This window comes from Homalodisca vitripennis, chromosome 5 (genome assembly GCF_021130785.1).
Source record: "Homalodisca vitripennis isolate AUS2020 chromosome 5, UT_GWSS_2.1, whole genome shotgun sequence".
NCBI lineage: Eukaryota > Metazoa > Arthropoda > Insecta > Hemiptera > Cicadellidae > Homalodisca > Homalodisca vitripennis.
Window position 1 is genome coordinate 115,124,800 of NC_060211.1, and position 9,327 is coordinate 115,134,126.

Consider the following 9,327-nt stretch of genomic DNA (forward strand, 5'->3'; position numbering starts at 1 on the left):
TTATCAAAATCATATATTAAAAACTAATAAATAAATACTAATAAACCAGATTTAACCAACCATTAGTTAACTTTACGTTGACAAGATGTAGCAATAAAAGTGTTTGTCTAAATCGTTAGACCGGTATATTAAAGTGAGCAACAATAGCACTGATCATTTATCAAAAAACAACTAATTGCAGATTGCAATAGACTGTGTCAACTTAGCATATGATGTTATCTGATAAAATAAAAAATGATTGTTGGGAGTGACGTGAAGTGTTGAAGCATAAATTAATTATACAATTACGATGAACAATGAACGGCCAAGCGTGGTGAAGCGTTGCCAACACCGACACGGAGGCCGTGACTGATCTGTGATCCGAGATGGCCTTGGACTGATCCCTGCTGAGTGCGGACAGATCATAACTCGTTTACAATTCTCTACCTTGTGTATGTTTCATCAACAACTTGTATGCCTAAAGACGAATTTACATGTATCGATTTTTCCAGAAAACCCCGAATAAAAAGCTTAGCTCATGAGCTTATGGAATTAATTTAAAGCACTACTGGTTAAATAACATGTTGATATGTGGGAAGATACCATTTATTAATGGAAGTGAACACATTTGGCTGTTATATTTTACAAATATTAACGACATTGAGGTCTTTTTAATACTATTCTCCTCACTTTTATTCCTACAGCATCTTTTCGATGAATATTGTTGGACTTTCATGACGGTCCAGAATCGCATTAACAATTGTCCTGGCTTACTAATAAAAAGGCCGAATTGTTTAAACTAGTTACAAACGTTTGCAAAACGTTACCTTTTATTATTCGTAAATCAACTTTTGATGTTACAGTCTAACTCCGATAAATAAATTGAGAACACTTTTTTATATACATATATTCGTTTGTGAATGTTGGTTGAGTTGAGCTCCGATTCAACTTTATGTTGGTACAGGGTCTGGAATCTGACACTGTCTCAGACGTGAGTCCTGGAATCTGGAGCCATGTTCATCGGAAGAGATTTAAAAACATGCCGACGAAGAAGCTCAAAATGAACTCATACATCGTTTCTTAGTCATCATTTCATCTCATTACATCAATTCAAATCTGATACAGTGTCAGATTCCAGATGCTGCAATAAGAGAAAGGTGAACTGGAAATAAACTCAATATTCACATTGAATAACCCTTCCTGTGCGATAGCTAAGTTACATATAAATGTGTTTATTGTTAAAACAAGAATAAATAAATTTCTTTATTTTTTTCTTCCAACGTATATTATGCTTAGATCCAAACTAAAAAGGTTTAGAATCCAACTGACAACCTAACCATTGACGTAACAGTGCTCTCTGACCAATTCATTATTGCTAACCTTGTGCCTATTACGTGTAATAACCAGCAATGTCATATAGTGATACACTATAATTCTTTTTAAATGCTTGAACAGTCGGAATGGGATGTAAGAGATGTTGTCATCAAATCTCTCCTTAGATATGTCTAAATATTATTTTGATGAGAATTTTCATGTCCCGAATAAATATACAACATAGGTACTAGACGGAATGGTTTCATATAATTTACAATTAGGGACCAGTGCACTTAACTTTTATATAATCAGGAAATTGTTATTAACTGGGTTATTACGTAAGAGGCTCTTGTACAATAATGATTCGCGTGATTAGCAATAATAAAGCCACACCTTAAGTAATAATAATAGTCTATTACTTTGCAAGGCTGCTACTTAGAGATGTTTGCCGGGCGAGGGCGATAGTTCCCGTGCGAGACTGAGTCTACCACAGGTTCAACATCCTTGTACTGAAAACACCTCCTCTGTCAGTAATGGTCAAGGTTTTCACCTTGTGCAAGAGTTGGATTTTTGTTAAATTTTATTTCAAAGAGCTATACAGAATGTATTACTCTGTTTGATAAAAATCATAAATAACACTTACAAAAATAATTACTTACCTTACAGTAGTGTCATTTTTCAATATATCAATTGGTGGATGGGAAAGGTTTATCGGTCTACAAGTTTCCTTTTTCTAAGGTAGCGGACACGTTACGCGTGCCTAAAAAAATACATTGTGTTTTGTAATATCTTAACCCATTCATATAAAATTTCACAGCTCATGAGGCTTTCATGGCATTGTTATGGATGAGTTCATGTTATGTCATGAGTTGTACCTTCCATACAACATCCATATCAGTTTTAGTACAAATATATTCATATAATATATACCGGTTGTGTTGAAAGCCTGCCCCCCTTATAAATTTTTTTATGTATGACAATTTCCTATTCCAGACATGGGGTATTTTTTGGGGCAAGTCAATTTTTTCAAATAGGACCACCTAATTTTAAATTAATTATAGAAAGAAGAATGGCACGGTTTAGAGGTCTCTAATGTAACTCTGTCAAATTCGGAGGCCAATTTTGAATTCTTTTTTTAAAACTCCCACAATTAAGTTACATTTAAAGTTATTGTAAAGCAGATAAAACTTCACTTACTAATTTTTTGGAGAACGTACACAACGAAGACGTAACAAAACGTTATTACAAGAATCAACAAACATGAATGACATACCATTTATTAGATTTTGTTATATCTGACCGAAGCCCAGTAGGAAGTCCCGGAAATACATAAGTGGTTAACCAGAAGACACAGTAACTGGACTGTATGTGTCTCACATACTAACTGGTAACCAGGAGACACAGTAAATGGACTGTGTGTCTCACATACTAACTGGTAGCCAGGAGACACAGTAAATGGACTGAATTATACTAACTGGTAACCAGGAGACACAGTAAATGGACTGTGTGTCTCACATACTAACTGGTAGCCAGGATACACAGTAAGTGGACTGAATGTGCCTCACATACTGACCGGTAACCAGGAGACACAGTAAATGGACTGAATGTGCCTCACATACTAACTGGTAACCAGGAGACACAGTAACTGGACTGTATGTGTCTCACATACTAACTGGTAACCAGGAGACACAGTAAATGGACTATGTGTGTCTCACATACTACCTGGTAGCCAGGAGACACAGTAAGTGGACTGAATGTGCCTCACATACTAACTGGTAACCAGGAGACACAGTAAACGGACTGAATGTGTCTCACATACTAACTGGTAACCAGGAGACACAGTAGACTGACTGAATGTGTCTCACATACTAACTGGTAACCAGAATACACAGGAACTGGATTGAATGTGTCTCACATACTAACTGGTAACCAGGAGACACAGTAAACGGACTGAATGTGTCTCACATACTAATAGGATCCTCTCGAAGGTGGAATGTATTGTGACTGGTACTTGTGGCAGTAGAGAAAAATGTTTTTTTTTTTAATTAATAATCAGAAATTTATCATAACCTCAGTGTGAATTTAACTGTTTTTTGCGTTTTAATTTCAAACCTGCTAATGATGGTAGTGTTGGTATGCGTAGAGATTCACTAAATCTCATAAGAAATGCGTTGTTGCAAACATACATTGTTATTATGGGTTACATGTTATGGGGTTACATTTTGTTGGTTACATTTTCTGACCATGCTATTAAAACGGTACAACGTGTACTTTTCAGACGTTTAAAGCAGTGGGGTACGTATAGGTTTAAAGCACTGATGTCGTATCTAACAAAGGTTCAGCTCTTGCATTCCCTAGTCATCTCATCATTATATTACTGCTGTCCCGCATATGGGAACAGTATCTCTGGAAACATTGGTAGAATAAAAAATTCATCCATCCTGTTTGTTAATCTTCGTCTTTATAATCACGTGGCTCCTTTCCAGAATGTTGTCTACATGCTTTCAATGGAAGTTGTGTATTGTCATAAATCTGTTACTCAGAAAGAGCCATAGTGCCTAAGTATGTGCATGAGACTCTTGTTTTGTGGTGAGGTTTATCAATGTAGCACCTGTCAGAATTCAGAGCCTCACTGTCCTAAAGTGAAGCCTGAAGTCGGGAGAAAAAGATTTTTATAACTTATCTCCAAGCTATTTGATGACCTTCTACTACTAATTAACAATACTGTTTATTATGTTATGAACTCCACATTATAGGGTTATCTTTATGTGAATAATAAATCGGAAACTAAAACCCTTTTAAAATTCTTTTATTTCAGACACGTGTTTCGGCACGTTTATACCGAAACACGTGTCTGAAATAAAAGAATTTTAAAAGGGTTTTAGTTTCCGATTTATTATTCTAATATTGTTTATGTTCAATTTTAAAAGAAGATTTGTAGAGTTATTAAAACCAAGACTAATTTAGATGTATGTTACTTTTTTTATTATGTTCCTGTGATACGACAAGAATTAATAATACGAAAAGCAATGTTAAAATTTGAAATACTCTTGAGATAATAAAAGTATATTTATTTATTTTTACAGTTGTAAACCGATTACAATACTCGATAGATACCGATTTAAAGATAACGACGATTCTCCTTTTCACTTGATTCTGGCATAAATAGTATAAAAATACCAATTTAGTCTATCTTGGATATCATTTTAATATTACTATGAAATAAAACATGCAATCAAAATTTATGTTTAAAAGTTGAGTCTAGTTTTAGATAACATTATCTAATATTGTAGTAATTCGCCAACGCCTATTCCCTAATAACGAGCGATCAGAGATTATTTTTCTTTTATCTTCTATGTCAATGGCAATAAAGTCACAGACCAAAGAAAGAAATAGACTGGACATATGCGAGCGGCAAATGAAGCTAAGATCAGAGGGGTTTGGTCAATAAGGAGTGGGGAGGAAAGTACATAAATGAGTTATTCATAGTGCCAAGCGTTTCGCCTCTATTTTACTAACTTTTCTATTGTAAATTATTACAGTTTACTAATGTTATGTATACTATATGAGCGTCAATTTTTGACAAATTGAATGGTATCATCAATAATGGGGTAGGTTTAGACTTATGTACGTAATTATAAAATATTTACATATCTTAAAGGGTTTTAAGACGGGACTATCACATTTTTTTTAATGATACACTAAAATGCCAGCCATATACATACATATAAGCGATATCTGGTAAATACAACAACCACACACTTTTAATCATCATCATTTGTGAAATACGAGTAACTAATACTATAACAGGTCATGAACGCACGACACGCGCGTATTCTGTTATCTACTACTACAAGTAAACAAAATAAACCTCTTAAATAAAGTCAGACTCAATGTTGTTCTACGGGTTTGTTAAAAGTTTTAGTAACCAACTTTCTATCTAGGTTTTCATTCAAATATACCGAATACCGCTTACATGTTCGTTCCGCTTTATTGTAAAGAGTAATTAAATAAGCGACTTAAACAAGATATTTCCCGCAAGACCAAGATCCGTAGGTTCTACGATAACAACTATTATGTGCAGGGACATAAACAACCAACTTAATCAACGGTTTGGAATAATCAGTACAGTTCAGATCACATTTAATAAACTTGTGTCAGTTAGTATAATTGGGATCATGAAGTCGTAGGACATCTGCATTTCTTAGAGCGTTGCGTATAATTACTTCTTGCGAAAAAGTTATGATTATAAGTTGCTATGCTGAATTTATTAGTTACCTTCTTTTTATAAATAAATTAAACACTTATTGGTATTTTTTATGAATTTGGTTACTTAAATGAGCTATAATTTTCAAAGCACGTCATAATACATTTTCTAAACGTATATAAATAGTGGATGTTATTCCCTTACGTTTATGATCCAATCCTTTGCTTCTGTATGGAGGTTAGACACCATCAGCGGTTGTAGAGCGGACTGAGGCCCAGGCAGGCGAGGCGGCCCTAGCCAGAGGGAGGGGCGACCTTCGTCCTCTGCATCCTTCGGGGTACAACAGCCAATCCGCAGCTCTCAGCAACAATAATTGCAATACATTTCATAAATGCGTTATGAAAACTAGTCACTAAGCCGGAACCGAACAGTCGCTTCAAAAACAGTGGTTAGAATTCATATAATTCTGAAATGGGTAAGGGTCATGCGCATGAAGGTGAGAAATGAACATGGGTCTTAAATTTACTACGATAATAAACTGTGTTGAAAACGGACAACGTAGATACAAAAAGGATTCTTTATTTAAAGTTTGTTATCGACGATGGAGTTTTTTTTAGGTAAAAGAATGTTTCGAACATCTAATACTGTGAAAGGAAAATAAATATAGGAACACCACATTTCGAGGTATTCCTATCATAATAGAAAGATATTGGATTATGAATCTCGGAACGTGTGTTGCATTGAAGAAAAATCTTCTATAACCTTTCTAATACTGAGCTTTTCCTAGTCTTTTAATTCAATCCTTGAATACTTTTCTTTCTCGATCTACTGATTATGGATTATTGATAGCTTCGATGTTGTAAAGGTGCAATTATCAACACTGATGTATGTATCAATATCTTTACTTTAAGAAACTTCCACAGCTATTCTCATCATTTACAACGTATGGTTTTAATAACAGTTCGTATTCTATATTGTATAAGCTAAAATGTATGCTCTGATACTCAACAATATTGCAGAGAGCATCCATTAATAGCTACAGAATTCCAGGTTACTGGTTCACTAAAGGAACTGATAAATGTGTTATATAGTTTACATACATCATTGTGACTAAAATTAATAGAAGCACCCAAACTGTTAAGGGCACCAATTAAACTTATTTTCCTAAACATCCACAGCGCGACGCGACGCCATAAAAACAATAAACAGATGAACAAATCATGATAAATATTAATAAGGATGATTATAAAAAGTAAGAAGTATAAATAATTATATTCCCTCCATTACAATCCCTCCAGTACACGTGAACAAGACGGTCACACTCCCAGGCCACACGATCGTTGTACAAACCTTTCATGATTTCACCTACTCGTAACTGCAACATTATTATCATTACTACGTAACTACCTCGCCAATGCTAGTGTTGCAGAGAATGCAATCTAGCACAGGAAGAATGTGAACATCAAGGATAAGGAGAATAACATGTATCAAAGAACTCTGCGCACGATTTTTAAAGTACGTATTGAAATACAAAAACAGCGGAAAACTACTTATCATTTATTTGTACGGCTTTAAATCGCCCCTCCATGAGCAAAGAGATCTCTCAACTCAGTAGTTTTCAAATCAAACAGTGCATCAAAATAAATGTTTTATTCAAGTTATTTCAATGTTGAGTAGTATAATGCTATAAAATTGGAAAATTGCGGTATTGATTTTCACCAAAATGTATTAGCCATTAATGCACCTTTCGTGGAACTTTCATAGAATTCTGAAATTCCTTGTACTTATGTATAAAACAGTGCCTTCATTCATGTATGTGTAACTTTACATAACCAAACTAAAAATAGGTAGTAATTTATAATTTAAATCCCCTAAAGTAAATATCGAGCTTTAAAGTTGTCTCATTGTTTTATGTATTTTGCTTTATTTGTGACCGTAATTGCGTGCTGCAATAAGTGGACGAGAAGGAAGTGTGTAGGAAGATCTCCCCTCAACCTCATCTGCTCATTTTAGGGGCTACCCTTCAGGTTTTCTTTAACCACACAAAATAAAATTTTAAATGCAAATATGAATTGAGAGTAAGTTTAATAACTGGGCGTAGCGAAACGATCTTGAGTTTTGTTACCTGAGCGTTAGCGATGGATTGGAACAGTCTCATTTCTCTCTGTCTGTCTGCTGTATTTCTTTCTGTCTCACCACACTATATCTTGAGAAGGAACTATCATATAGACCTGAACTTTTACATGAAGCTTCATTTCTATACAAGCAACCTGGACTTTGATGACACCATGCTCGCCATCCAACCATTTGGCTGAGCGTTCACAAATACTTCTAGATTGATCTCTTGGGTAACCATGCTGACACCTACAGCTGTATAACATCACAGTATGTCTGTAAAAAATTGTTAATAAAATATTAAAAAGCATTTGGATGCGTATTTATCGTATTTTAAAATGAGTCACCTCATACAATTCTTTGTCTAAAATTAAAATCTGAATTGTTATGTCATTGTTCTTATAAGACCAAAATCATGGTGTCTGCCAGTACAGCCGGCTCTTATTGTATGATAATGGTGGTCCCATGGAGAAACATGTAATAGGCCATTTACCAGCTATTCTGAGTGGATAATGCCATTAATGCCATTAGTACTGTTGTACTCATACCAATTATCAAAGACTACCAAAAGGGATATAGAGTGTAAGTAACGTTAGGAAAGTTGAGATCGCTCGGTACGTGCCCCGCTTCTGCAATGGCTGCGTCTGCCAAAGGATGTCCTCACTGGCTTTTCCACTCTTCCGTGCGCGACGGTGAACTTGGCTTCCCTTCCTTGACTTTCATCATCCCTGATTTGATGCTGAGCAGGTTGTAAAGTTGCGTAAGTCATCATCCAGTTCATTACAGTGGTGACCCATTCTGAGTGAATTATGAAGCGGTTTGCTTGCTTTCGGATTCTCTTTCTTGCTCGTGAAGGTGAAGAAAGGGTTTCAATTGATACCTACATCGATAGTATATGAACTATTGTCTCCTCCAGGTGAACTTTTGTGGTCTCAAAAAGCGAAGCTGTTGGCGAGAGTGGATCTAACATTTCACCTTCTGAAGTCATTTACTCTTTGAGGCAGCCGTAACTACTGCAAGGATGTGGAATGAAAATCCTGCAGGAGATGAGTATAGTCAGAAATATCTCTTCGGAATGCGATAAGCCCCGTCTCATCAGTAATAGGTGTCTAATAAATGAATATGACACCTGTTTCCTATGGCAGCAGCATCTATCATATGATTTCCTTTCTCATTGTGTATTTATACTTCCCTTCATTTAATTTTATTATTCCTGTAAAAATATAGCCGGAGTATTGGATGTATTTGTGAGTTATCTTTATCCAGATGTTAAAACATCACCCCTTAAGATACATGTATGTAAAATATTTAGTAGTTTATATAATAGAAGAAGGTCCTATATTGATTTACATATTTAACATATTTTCAAATTATATTTATTCTAATTTAATTCGGTATTGATGTGAGCTATGTAATTTGCTGAGCGTTAGCGAAGCCTATTACTGTAAGGGCTGGGAAAATTTCATTTCTATCCGTCTAGAAGCGTCTGTTTGTTTCTTTGCACGATACCTCACACACTAACAGACTTGCAGACCTGACATTTGCACGAAGCTTGATTTCTATACAAGGAAGATTGAGTTCGATTATTGTGCACGTATCTCCATGAGATTTGGCTGAGCATCAGTCAACATTCACATTTGTCTTAAAGGGTAATTATGATGGAAATGAGAACATCACAGAATAAATAAATTTGTAAACGAATTGAGTACAAC

At 35.1% G+C, this 9,327-nt stretch overlaps 1 protein-coding gene across 1 annotated transcript in view; it reads right to left on the reverse strand.

Moving 5' to 3' along the window:
* LOC124362751 (sodium-coupled monocarboxylate transporter 2-like) overlaps positions 1-5,764 on the reverse strand; it is a 31,515-nt gene extending 25,751 nt beyond the window's left edge. The window contains exon 1 of the mRNA XM_046817505.1: positions 5,705-5,764. The gene's annotated coding sequence lies outside the window, so the exon portion shown is untranslated. The remainder of the gene's footprint in view (positions 1-5,704) is intronic.
* Between the last annotated feature and the right edge of the window lie 3,563 nt (positions 5,765-9,327).